The 14,427-nt window shown below is 44.6% G+C and overlaps 1 long non-coding RNA gene across 2 annotated transcripts; it reads right to left on the reverse strand.

Moving 5' to 3' along the window:
* Nucleotides 1-371: 371 nt before the first annotated feature.
* Nucleotides 372-4,236, reverse strand: LOC123991069. Of its 2 annotated transcripts, none has more exons than XR_006830752.1 (3): nt 4,177-4,236; nt 2,867-2,936; nt 372-1,213 (listed from the first exon to the last, which is right to left on the reverse strand). It is a non-coding gene; the product is annotated as an uncharacterized LOC123991069 (long non-coding RNA). The 2 variants fall into 2 exon arrangements; XR_006830751.1 differs by having other exon boundaries at nt 4,168-4,222.
* Between the last annotated feature and the right edge of the window lie 10,191 nt (nt 4,237-14,427).

A 14,427-nucleotide genomic window follows, 5' to 3' on the forward strand; every position in this document is an offset into this window, starting at 1 on the left:
CACTCCCTCTCTCTCTCTCTCTCTCTCTCTCTCTCTCTCTCTCTCTCTCTCTCTCTCTTTCACATCTCAATTTAGTGTCACTGTGGCTTGAATAATTTATTGGTAGAATGAGTTGTTGCTGCTAGGTCAGTGTCTGACGTACACTCTTGTGAGACGCTATACTCTTAGAAATAAAAGGGTTCTACCTGGAACGAAAAGGGTTCTACCTGGAACCAAAAGGGTTCTACCTGGAACCAAAAGGGTTCTACCTGGAACCAAAAGGGCTCTCCCTGGAACCAAAAGGGTTCTACCTGGAAGGAAAAGGGTTCTCCCTGGAACCAAAAGGGCTCTTCCTGGAACCAAAAGGGTTCTACCTGGAACCAAAAGGGCTCTCCCTGGAACCAAAAGGGTTCTACCTGGAAGGAAAAGGGTTCTCCCTGGAACCAAAAGGGCTCTTCCTGGAACCAAAAGGGTTCTACCTGGAACCAAAAGGGTTCTACCTAGAACCTAAAAGGATTATTCGACTGTCTCCGTATGAGTACCCTTTGAAGAACCCTTTTTGGTTCCAGAGGGTTCTACATGGAAGCAAAAAGGGTTCTTTCTACTTGGAAACAAAAAGGGTTCTCCTATGGGGACAGCCGAAGAACCCGTTCGGAACTCTTTTTCTAAGAGTTTACCTACTACCTGTGCTCTCCTCTCAGCCCCAACGGAACAGGATATCAAACCTAATCTTACACAGAATCACTGCATAATCATTAAAGACACATAGATGTTTAGTAGAGTCATGAACAAGGTGAGTTTCTTCACTGCACATGTACAGTATCTGATTTATACACTTGAATAGATAAATATAAAACCTCAAAGCTAGCTCCCTTATACACTTGATAAGCATGCAGACTGTATCACATCCGGCCGTGATTGGGAGTCCAGTAGGGCGGCGCACAATTGGCCCAGTGTCGTCCGGGTTTGGCCGGAGTAGGTAGTCATTGTAAATAAGAATTTGTTCTTTAACTAACTTGCCTAGTGAAATAAAGGTATATTTAATGTTTTATTTTTTTAATTACACCGGCCTAAGGTAGGCCTGCGGTAATGGATCCTGGGTCGACAGTGAGTGCAGTGAAGAGTAGGAAGGTTCTGTGTTGAGGTACTGAGATATGGCCTGCTGGTGCTGCTGACTCTGAGCTAGGCTCTGCACGGCTCTCTGGTTCTGTGGCTCACGTGCCACATACTCCCCCTGTTGGAGAGAAAATGTACTGATTTGCCATTCAGTGTATTCATACATCAGCCATTTGTAGTTCATTCTCGGACAATATTGTGCCACGTGAAAAATAAATAGCCTGTTAAAAGAGGTTATTTCAAAAATCCTTAACCATTTTAACTAAATTACACTGTAATAACATTTGTAAAAAAAACAATCTATAACATTACTGATGAAACATTACTCTGATGGTACCGTTAACATGTATAAATAATAATCATAATATCTATAACGTATATTTGTTAGTGTGACGTCAGGTGCTGGATGTGGAAGGTTTGGTGGCGCCTGTTAACGTGGACTGGCAGATCCATGGAAATGAGCCGGGCCACGAGGGTGGGTTTCTGGGCTGCTGCTGCACGGTGGGGGTCATCACCATAGTGGACATGTCTCTGTATAAGAACATGAAACAGCCTGTCCCAATTCGCTCCCTACCCCTAACCCCCCCTCCCCCGTGGACAGGGTGCGAATTGGGAGCGAATTGGTGATGACCCCCCCCCCCCCCGTTAATAAATCTAAACACCGGGAACAGCTTTTTCTCCCTGAAATCTAGAGCCATAATCATTATGCTTAACTCCTTGTAAAACAAAAAGATGCATATTTTATATCAGCATGTCTCTTGATCTGTCTGACTGGTGAAGCTAAATATGCTTTTCTGCATCTCTGCTGAAATTTGTGTTAAAAGATTGAAAGTGAAAGTGAGTCTTATATTCAGTACATGCAGGCTTTTCTAACGTCTACCAATCCCAGCTAAGATAATTCATTATTATTATTATTTTTTTACCTTTATTTTACCAGGCAAGTCAGTTAAGAACAAATACTTATTTTCAATGACTGCCTAGGAACAGTGGGTTAACTGCCTGTTCAGGGGCAGAACGACAGATTTTGTACCTTGTCAGCTCGGGGATTTGAACTTGCAACCTTTCGGTTACTAGTCCAATGCTCTAACCACTAGGCTACCCTGCCACCCCAGTTAGACATTCTAGCTACTCTATCTTGATTGATAGACTGAGGGGACATGTGCCTCTGTTTCCCCCTATGGGCATGATGGTGGAAGCTTCTCCGGTTATACCTATCCAGACCCTTTCAGATCTGCAAACATTGAGGACTTTAGGGCCAACGGGGGTAGGGTTAATGAGTGACTGAGGCTGACTGAGTCCCCTTTCCCACATAATCCACATACAGGGGTTAGGGGTTGGAGATATGGGGACATGGGGAAAGAGGGGTAAACAGATTGCCTAACTTTTAAATCTGCCTGTCATCATGACTCAGTAAGACTAACTTTTAAATCTGCCTGTCATCATGACTCAGTAAGCCTACCTTTTAAACCTGCCTGTCACCATGACTCAGTAAGCCTACCTTTTAAACCTGCCTGTCACCATGACTCAGTAAGCCTACCTTTTAAACCTGCCTGTCATCATGACTCAGTAAGCCTACCTTTTAAACCTGCCTGTCACCATGACTCAGTAACCTTACCTTTTAAACCTGCCTGTCACCATGACTCAGTAAGACTACCTTTTAAACCTGCCTGTCACCATGACTCAGTAAGCCTACCTTTTAAACCTGCCTGTCATCATGACTCAGTAAGCCTACCTTTTAAACCTGCCTGTCATCATGACTCAGTAACCTTACCTTTTAAATCTGCCTGTCATCATGACTCAGTAAGCCTACTCCTGTGGCATCCTGGTTTCAGGTTTCAGATCTATTTTGGGGTACACACAGAGCTACTGTATCACTCACATTGTTGAAAGAAAGTCCAAAATGGATGCAGACAGTATACTCAGACAGTATACTCAGACAGTATATTCAGACAGTATACTCAGACAGTATATCAGACAGTATACTCAGACAGTATACTCAGACAGTATATTCAGACAGTATACTCAGACAGTATATTCAGACAGTATATTCAGACAGTATACTCAGACAGTACACTCAGACAGTACATTCAGACAGTATATTCAGACAGTATACTCAGACAGTATACTCAGACAGTATACTCAGACAGTATACTCAGACAGTATATTCAGACAGTATACTCAGACAGTATACTCAGACACAGACAGTATACTCAGACAGTATACTCAGACAGTATACTCAGACAGTATACTCAGACAGTATACTCAGACAGTATACTCAGACAGTATACTCAGACAGTATATTCAGACAGTATACTCAGACAGTATACTCAGACAGTATACTCAGACAGTATACTCAGACAGTATACTCAGACAGTATACTCAGACAGTATACTCAGACAGTATACTCAGGAGATCAGTATTTCAGTAAGACCAAATAAAGAGCCCGTTTAGGATACAGAGCATTCAGAAAATAAATAGAAATAAACCATTGAGTGCCTTCAGAAAGTATCTTTTTTCCACATTTTGTTGTGTTACAGCATTAATTTAAAATGGATTACATTTAGATTTTTTTTGTTGTCATTGTCCTACACACAACACCCCATAATTTCAAAGTGGAATTATGTGTATTTAAAAAAATAAAAATAAAAATTCATTAAAAATGAAAAGCTGAAATGTCTTGAGTCAATAAATATTCAACCCCTTTGTTATAGCAAGTCTAAATACGTTCAGGAGTAAAAATGTGCTTAACAAGTCACATAATAAGTTGCATGGACTCACTCTGTGTTCAATAATAGTGTTTAACATGATTTTTTAAATAACTACATCATCTCTGTACCCCACACATACAAGTATCTCTGTAAGGTCCCTCTGTCGAGTAGTGAATTTCAAACACAGGTTCCAACCACAAAGACAAGGGAGTCTATGTCCAAGAGGCCTCCAAACAGCTTCTACCCCCAAGCCATAAGAATCCTTAACAGCTAATCAATTGACTACCCAGACTATTCGCATTGCCCCACCCCCTATTATCTATGCATAGTCACTTTAATAACTCTATCTACATGTACATATTACCTCCATTACCTCGACACCGGACCCCCGCACATTGACTCTGTACCGTAACACCTGTATATAGCCTCCACATTGACTCTGTACCGGTACCCCCTGTATATAGCCTCCACATTGACTCTGTACCGGTACCCCCTGTATATAGCCTCCACATTGACTCTGTACCGTAATACACTGTATATAGCCTCCACATTGACTCTGTACCGTAACACCCTGTATATAGCCTCCACATTGACTCTGTACCGTAACACCCTGTATATACCCTCCACATTGACTCTGTACCGTAACACCCTGTATATAGCCTCCACATTGACTCTGTACCGGTAGCCACTGTATAAAGCCTCCAAATGGACTCTGTACCGTAACACCCTGTATATAGCCTCCACATTGACTCTGTACCGTAACACCCTGTATATAGCCTCCACATTGACTCTGTACCGTAATACCCTGTATATAGCCTCCACATTGACTCTGTACCGGTAGCCACTGTATATAGCCTCCACATTGACTCTGTACCGTAACACCCTCTATATAGCCTCCACATTGACTCTGTACCGTAACACCCTCTATATAGCCTCCACATTGACTCTGTACCATAACACCCTGTATATAGCCTCCACATTGACTCAGTACCGTAATACCCTGTATATAGCCCCTCTATTGTTATTTACGGCTGCTCATTAATTATTTTTCATTCTTAATCTCCTACTTTTTCATGTGACAAATAAAATTTTATTTGATGTTGGTAGATGGTTAAAAATAAAAAGCAGACATTGAATATCCCTTTGAGCATGGTGAAGTTATTTATTACACTTTGGATGGTGTATCAACACTCCCAGTCACTACAAATGCACAGACGACCTTCATAACTCAGTTGCCGGAGAGGAAGGAAACCACTCAGGGATCCCACCATGATGCCAATGGTGATTTGTCTCTACCTTCTTGCCCTTTGTGCTTTTGTCTTTGCCCAATAATGTTTGTACCATGTTTTATGCTGCTACCATGTTGTGTTGCTACCATGCTGTGTTGTTGCCTTGCTATGTTGTTGTCTTAGGTCTCTCTTTATGTAGTGTTGTGTTGTCTCTGTTGTCGTGACGTGTGTTTTATCCAATATCTATTTTTTATTTGTAATCCCAGCCCTCGTCCCCGCAGCAGGCCTTTAGCCTTTTGGTAGGCCTTTATTGTAGATCAGAATTTGTTCTTAACTGTCTTACCTAGCTAAATAAAGGTTTAAAAAAAAACATTTTAAAACAGTTACAATTGAATGTCTGTGACAGGGGAACAGTCACTCCACAATACTAACCTAAATTGACAGTGTGAAAAGAAGGAAACCTGTACAGAATAAAAATATTCTAAAACATGCATCCTGCTTGCAACAAGGCACTAAAGTAATACTGCAAAAAATGTGGCAAAGCAATTCACTTTTTGTCCTGAATTATCTTTGGGGCAAATCCAATACATTACTGACTTTCCATATTTTCAAGCATAGTGGTGGCTGCATCATGTTATGGGTATGGCTATAGTCGTTAAGGACTGGGGAGTTTTTCAGGATAAAAAGAAACAGAATGGAGCTAAGCACAGGCAAAATCTCATTCAGTCTGCTTCAGACACCTGGAGATGAATTCATCTTTCAGCAGGACAATAACCTAAAACCCCAAGGTCAAATCTACACTGGAGTTGCTTACCAAAGAAGCAGACTGAAATCTACTTGAAGATCTATGGCAAGAACTGAAAATGGTTGTCTAGCAATAATAAACAACCAATTTGACAGAGCTTGAAGAATTCTGAAAACAATAATGGGCAAATGAGGATGAATCCAGGTGTGGAAAACTCTTAGAGACTTACCCAGAAAGACTCTCAGCTGTCATCGCTGCCAAAGATGCTTCTACAAAGTATTGAGTCAGGGGTGTGAAAACTTATGATTATCAGAACATTTTTGTTAAGGACACTCTAATGAACAAGTGTTGGATCACGTCCAACGACGTCAACGATTTCAGTTGGCTGATATGGTCATTTTTTACGCTGGATATAATCACGGCCAGGTATTTGTAAACTTAATTTACACGGTTTTGGCTGCACTTCTAATTCTACATTTCAAAAAAAGGGGAGGGGGGGTTGATGTATGTGAAATTTGAACCATTCACAACAATCTCCGACAACTACTAGGAGCTATAGGCACAGAGAGATATTTAACCAGTCAGTAAAATAGATGCTAGTTCCTTTGATTATCAGAACATTGTTGTTAAGGACACTAATGAACAAGTGTTGGATGACGTCCAACTACGTCAACGATTTCAGTTGGCTGATATGGACATTTTTACGCTGAATATACACGGCCAGCTGTGCAGGTTAGCGCAAAGCTCAATTTGATAGGAACAGATAACATATAGCCACAGATAGAACAATGAGATGTTCCACCGGATGTATAAATCTGAAGAATCCGATTGGCATTTCCACTCACCACCAAATATGGTCATGACAGGAAGCCCAGTCGTGGGCAGTGGGGAAAAGATGGAGCTAGATGGATTTTACCCAACATTCTGCCAAATGTTCTCATTGATTAAACATTTGATCTCGATACAGTGTTCTGTTCCCAAAACTAGAATCTGTTATGAACAGAATGGACTACGTTTTGTTGACTTTACCCTTTGCCAAAAATAAATGGAGTTTTCGCACACGCGCATTTCACAAAGTAGGCGTTCCCTAATGGAAATACACAAATACATGCTACAGTAGAACGCTAGCTCGTGCTTGGCTCTGCCCATCTCTTTGCTTGTTCTGGCCACTGTGGACTCTCTTAGGTTAGTTATAAACATCTTTGATATAGCGTTTGATCACGTGCAACTATGTCAACACTGTTTATTGGCTGATACGCATTTTGAGACAGAAAAAGTTCAAACTTAAGTATGGCTCGCTCGACTGGTGCTAGCGGCTACACATATTCGCTAGGCTGGTGCTAACACCTGCACAGATTCAATCGGCTGGTGCTATCACCTACACAGATCTAATACACCACTGGAACACTGAATAAATAAACAAATTAGGCACATTTGGGCAGTCTTGATGCAACATTTTGAACAGAAATACAATGGTTCATTGGATCAGTCTAAAACTTGGCACATACAATGCCTCCCTCTAGTGGCCAAAATCTAAATCGCAGCTGGGATGGAATAATACAGTATGGCCTTTCTCTTGCATTTCAAAGATGAGATGGAAGAGAAAAAATACAAAATAACGTTTGATTTTTTGGGGGGGGGACAAAACGTGCAACCCTTGGAGTCCTGAAGACCAGCTAATTATTAGAATCGGGTGCATTAGATCAACCTACAGGATTATAGCTCTCCCGGAACAGGGTTTCTGCTACACATCTATCTGATACGAATGACTCTGTTAGCTGGGGATGCATCCCATGATCCAGGCCAGGGTGTAGGCCAGGGTGTAGGCTCGGCCCTAACTTATGCATCCCATGATCCAGGCCAGGGTGTAGGCCAGGGTGTAGGCTCGGCCCTAACTTATGCATCCCATGATCCAGGCCAGGGTGTAGGCTCGGCCCTAAATTATGCATCCCATGATCCAGGCCAGGGTGTAGGCCAGGGTGTAGGCTCGGCCCTAACTTACGTGCTCTCGGACACCGAAGGACGAGTCAGCTCTTCCCCCCTCTGAGGGGCCAACATGTATCTCTGTTACAGAATCCAGAGGACTGACTACTGAATGACTGATAGAATAATGATATATTAACCATGTCTGGTATCTATCAGAGACTTGCTCACTCTAGTGCTATCTATCAGTATATGGATTTATGATCTCTGTGGTAACTTGTGTCTGTACAGGGGGAACTCTGAATTCCTCTCAATGAGGGTCTATTGTCTTCTCTGGAATTCTGTCTAATTTACATTGGTCTCAAATCCCACACAAGCTCTTAGATGGTGTGACACGGTACAAAACTTGGATTTAATATCTTTCTGAGTATGAAGACAGTATCGCCAAGCGCAAGTTAGTTGAAAAATCAGAGTTTTGTATAAACTAACCTGTAACGCACAGTAATGGAAACATAGAGAACACATTCTTTAGGGGCTCTGATGTAGTCTGTGTATGTCTCTCTCTAGAGTGCATTGCCATATCGTGCATTTGTCCTCTACCCAGCCCTGGGCTCCGATGGATCCAGGGAGACACTCAAGTTTTTTAATGTCTTGACACATTGATAAAAATAGTCATGGACTCTCACACAGCTGTACATTTTGATGAAACATGGTGAAGCACCAAAAATGCCCTCCCTGGGAGCCTGTGTTTCAGGCATAAGGAAGTGGATGGTGGCACATTTTTTACTTTTAAATTCGGACAAAACAGAGATGCTAGTTTAAGGTCACAAGAAACAAAGAGATCTTCTGTCGGATCTGACAATTAATCGTGATGGTTGTACAGTCATCTCAAATAAAACTGAAGGATCTCGGCGTTACTCTGGACCCTGATCTCTCTTTTTATGCTTCTACACCTGCATTGCTTGCTGTTTGGGGTTTTAGGCTGGGTTTCTGTACAGCACTTTGAGATATCAGCTGATGTACGAAGGGCTACATAAATACATTTGATTTGATTTTTTTCCATCTACATAACATTGCAAAAACCCGAAACTTTCAGTCCAAAAATGATGCAGAAAGATTAATCCATGCTTTTGTCACTTCTAGATTAGACTACTGCAATGCTCTACTTTCCGGCTACCCGGATAAAGCACTAAATAAACATCAGTTAGTGCTAAACTCGGCTGCTAGAATCCTGACTAGAACCAAAAACATTTGATCATATTACTCCAGTGTTAGCCTCCCTACACTGGCTTCCTGTTACATTTTTCCTGTTAAGGCAAGGGCTGATTTCAAGTTTTTACTGCTAACCTACAAAGCATTACATGGGCTTGCTCCTACCTACCTCTCTGATTTTTTCCTGCCATACATATGTACAAGTGCGCTACGGTCACAAGACGCAGGCCTCCTTATTGTCCCTAGAATTTTTAAGCAAACAGCTGGAGGCAGGGCTTTCTCCTATAGAATGGTCTGCCTATCCATTTGAGAGATGCAGACTCAGTCTCAACCTTTAAGTCTCATTGAAGACTAATTTCTTCAGTAGGTCCAATTGAGTGTAGTCTGGCCCAGGAGTGTGAAGGTGAACTGAAAGGCACTGGAACTACGATCCACCCTTGCTGTCTCTGCCTGGCCGGCTCCCCTCTCTCCACTGGGATTCTCTGCCTCTAACCCTATTACAGGGGCTGAGTCATTGGCTTACTGGTGCTCTTTCATGTCGTCCCTAGGAAGGGTGCGTCACTTGAGAGGATTGAGTCACTGACATGATCTTCCTGTCCGTGTTGGCACCCCACCCCCCTCGGGTTTGTGCCGTGGGGGAGATCTTCGTGGGCTGTACTCAGCCTTGTCTCAGGGTAGTAAGATGGTGGTCTGTTGATATCCCTCAAGTGGTGTGGGGGCTGTGCTTTGGCAAAGTGGGTGGGGTTATATCCTGCCTGGTTGGCCCTGTCCGGGGGTATCGTCGGACAGGGCCACAGTATCTCCCGATCACACCTGTCTCAGCCTCCAGTATTTATGCTGCAATAGTTTATGTGTCGGGGGGGCTAGGGTCAGTCTGTTATATCTGGAGTATTTCTCCTGTCTTATCCGGTGTCCTGTGTGAATTTAAGTATGCTCTCTCTAACTCTCTCTCTCTCTTTCCTTCTTTCTCTCGGATGACCTGAGCCCTAGGACCATGCCTCAGGACTACCTGGCCTGATGACTCCTTGTTGTCCCCAGTCCACCTGGCCGTGCTGCTGCTACAGTGTAAACTGCTCTGCCTGCGGCTATGGAACACTGACCTGTTCACCGGACGTGCTACCTTGTCCTGGACCTGCTGTTTTCAACTCTCTCTCTTTACCGCACTTGCTGAATGTAACTCTGAATGAACGGCTATGAAAATCCAACTGACATTTACTGCTGAGGTGCTGACCTAACCAGGTACACCTATCATCAGAGGGATATCTAACCAGGTAAACCTCTCATTGGAGGGGTATCTAACCAGGTTCACCTCCCATCAGAGAGAGTTCATCCCCTAATCAGAGCACAGATCCACACACAATACTAACATAGACCAGTGGTTTTTAAACCTCTCCTCTGGGACTCCCAGAAGTTTCATAATTTCGTTGTAGTCCTGACCTAGCTCACCTGATTCATCTAATCGAGGGCGTGATTATTAGTTCAATCACATGTTCTAGCTCTGGAATGTGTCAAATCCATGGAATGTCTGGGGGTCCTTGAAGAGACGTTTGAAAACCCCTGATATATACCACATTCATCTCTGCTACATCACAGGGTAACATAGGGGCATCACAAGGTAACACAAGGCATCACAAGGTAACATAGGGGGCTTCACAAGGTAACATGGGGGGCATCACAAGGTAACATAGGGGCCTCACAAGGTAACACAGGGGGGCATCACAAGGTAACACGGGGGGGCATCACAAGGTAACACAAGGCATCACAAGGTAACACGGGGGCATCACAAGGTAACACAAGGCATCACAAGGTAACACAAGGGGCATCACAAGGTAACACGGGGGGCATCACAAGGTAACACAGGGGGCATCACAAGGTAACACTGGGGGCATCACAAGGTAACACAAGGCATCACAAGGTAACACAAGGTAACACAAGGGGCATCACAAGGTAACACGAGGGGCATCACAAGGTAACACAAGGCATCACAAGGTAACACAAGGCATTACAAGGTAATACAAGGGGCATCACAAGGTAACACAAGGGGCATCACAAGGTAACACAAAGCATCACAAGGTAACACAAGGGGCATCACAAGGTAACACGGGGGGCATCACAAGGTAACACGGGGGGCATCACAAGGTAACACAAGGCATCACAAGGTAACACGGGGGCATCACAAGGTAACACAGGGGGCATCACAAGGTAACATGGGGGCATCACAAGGTAACACAGGGGCATCACAAGGTAACACGGGGGCATCACAAGGTAACACAGGGGCATCACAAGGTAACACGGGGGCATCACAAGGTAACACGGGGGCATCACAAGGTAACACAAGGCATCACAAGGTAACACGGGGGGCATCACAAGGTAACATAGGGGGCATCACAAGGTAACACGGGGGGCATCACAAGGTAACATAGGGGCTTCACAAGGTAACACGGGGGGCATCACAAGGTAACATAGGGGCTTCACAAGGTAACACGGGGGGCATCACAAGGTAACATAGGGGGCTTCACAAGGTAACACGGGGGGCATCACAAGGTAACACGGGGGCTTCACAAGGTAACATGGGGTGCAGCACAAGGTAACATGGGGTGCAGCACAAGGTAACATAGGGGGCATCACAAGGTAACATAGGGGGCATCACAAGGTAACACGGGGGCATCACAAGGTAACACAGGGGGCATCACAAGGTAACATAGGGGGCATCACAAGGTAACACGGGGGCATCACAAGGTAACACAAGGCATCACAAGGTAACACGGGGGCATCACAAGGTAACATAGGGGGCATCACAAGGTAACACGGGGGCATCACAAGGTAACATAGGGGGCTTCACAAGGTAACACGGGGGCATCACAAGGTAACATAGGGGCTTCACAAGGTAACACGGGGGCATCACAAGGTAACATAGGGGCTTCACAAGGTAACACGGGGGCATCACAAGGTAACACGGGGGCTTCACAAGGTAACATGGGGTGCAGCACAAGGTAACATGGGGTGCAGCACAAGGTAACATAGGGGGCATCACAAGGTAACATAGGGGGCATCACAAGGTAACACGGGGGCATCACAAGGTAACACAGGGGGCATCACAAGGTAACATAGGGGGCATCACAAGGTAACATGGGGGCATCACAAGGTAACACGGGGGCATCACAAGGTAACACGGGGGCATCACAAGGTAACACGGGGGCATCACAAGGTAACACGGGGGGCATCACAAGGTAACACGGGGGCATCACAAGGTAACACGGGGGCATCACAAGGTAACACGGGGGCATCACAAGGTAACACGGGGCATCACAAGGTAACACGGGTGCATCACAAGGTAACACGGGGGCATCACAAGGTAACATAGGGGGCATCACAAGGTAACACGGGGTGCAGCACAAGGTAACATAGGGGGCATCACAAGGTAACACGGGGGCATCACAAGGTAACATAGGGGGCATCACAAGGTAACACGGGGGGCATCACAAGGTAACATAGGGGGCATCACAAGGTAACATAGGGGCTTCACAAGGTAACACGGGGGGCATCACAAGGTAACATGGGGTGCAGCACAAGGTAACATGGGGTGCAGCACAAGGTAACATAGGGGGCATCACAAGGTAACATAGGGGCATCACAAGGTAACACGGGGGCATCACAAGGTAACACAGGGGGCATCACAAGGTAACATAGGGGGCATCACAAGGTAACATGGGGGCATCACAAGGTAACACGGGGGCATCACAAGGTAACACGGGGGCATCACAAGGTAACACGGGGGCATCACAAGGTAACACGGGGGGCATCACAAGGTAACACGGGGGCATCACAAGGTAACACGGGGGGCATCACAAGGTAACACGGGGCATCACAAGGTAACACGGGGCATCACAAGGTAACACGGGTGCATCACAAGGTAACACGGGGGCATCACAAGGTAACATAGGGGGCATCACAAGGTAACACGGGGTGCAGCACAAGGTAACATAGGGGGCATCACAAGGTAACACGGGGGGCATCACAAGGTAACATAGGGGGCATCACAAGGTAACACGGGGGGCATCACAAGGTAACATAGGGGGCATCACAAGGTAACACGGGGGGCATCACAAGGTAACACGGGTGCCCACCCACACTGAGGACAATGGTTATTTTCCAAATGAATACTTGAATGTACCCAGTCATCTGAACATCTGATCACCCTGTACCTCTCCAGGAGCAGCTGTGGTCTACTCTGAAGGCTGGTCAGATCGACATGGTCACGCCCCCTGCATACCAGATCTGAAAGAGATTGGACAGTCGGGACTTCACTCAGGCCTTGGGAGGGATCTCCTCCTTACAGATTGGTAAGAGATCCACTGGATACAAAAGAGATCAAATTGCCAAACCAGGCCATGCTATTGTAATAGTTCCAAGCCTTACGTCCATTTTTGTATTTTTTTAATTGAATCTTTATTTAACTAGGCAAGACCGTTAATAAATTCTTATTGACAATGACACCTACCCCAGCCAAACACTAACCCAGATGCTGGGCCAATTGTGCGCCGGCCCTATGGGACTCCCAATCACGGCCGGTTGTGATACAGCCTGGAATGCAACCAGGGTCTGTAGTGATGCCTTTAGCATTGAGATACAGTGCCTTAGACCGCTGTGATACAGCCTGGAAATCGAACCAGGGTCTGTAGTGATGCCTTAGACCACTGTGCCACTCGGGAGCCCCTTAAATGTACTAATCTAAAAAGGTATATCAATTTTTAAAGGTATATTTCCCTGGTCATCCCCAAAGCCAACACCTCAGTGGGCCGCCTTTCCTTCCAGTTCTCTGCTGCCAATGACTGGAGTCCAAATTGCAAAAATCACTGAAGCTGGAGTCTTATATCTTCCTCTCTAACTTTAAGCAGCTTACCCATTACTTGTACACAGCCCATCTGTAAATAGCCCACCCAACTACCTCATCCCCATTTTGTTATTTACCCTCTTGCTCTTTTTCACATATATCAATCCAGTATTAATGCTATATTGTAATTATTTCGCCTCTAATGGCCTATTTATTGCCTTACTTCGCTAATCTTACTACATTTGCAACACACCGTACATATATTTTTCTATTGTGTTATTGACTGTATGTTTGTTTATGTGTAAGACTGTGTGGTTGTTTTTGTCGCACTAATTTTTCTTTATCTTGGCCAGATCACATGAGAACTTGTCCTCAACTAGCCTACCTGGTTAAATAAAGGTGAAATAAAAAAAATAAAAAATATATATGTAAAAAGCATTTGTGTTTTCAAATGTAGAGTGCTGGTCCCATGTTTCATGAGCTGAAAAGCTCATACACACAAAAAGCTTTTTTCTCTCGAATTTGGTGCACAAATGTCTTTACATCCCTGTTTGAAGAGCATTTCTCCTCTGCCAAGATAATCCATACACCTGACAGGTGTGGCATATCAAGAAGCTGATTAAACAGCATGACCATTACACAGGTGCACCTTGTGCTGGGAACAATAAAAAGGACACTTTA

Source organism: Oncorhynchus gorbuscha, linkage group LG02 (genome assembly GCF_021184085.1).
Source record: "Oncorhynchus gorbuscha isolate QuinsamMale2020 ecotype Even-year linkage group LG02, OgorEven_v1.0, whole genome shotgun sequence".
Taxonomy (NCBI): domain Eukaryota; kingdom Metazoa; phylum Chordata; class Actinopteri; order Salmoniformes; family Salmonidae; genus Oncorhynchus; species Oncorhynchus gorbuscha.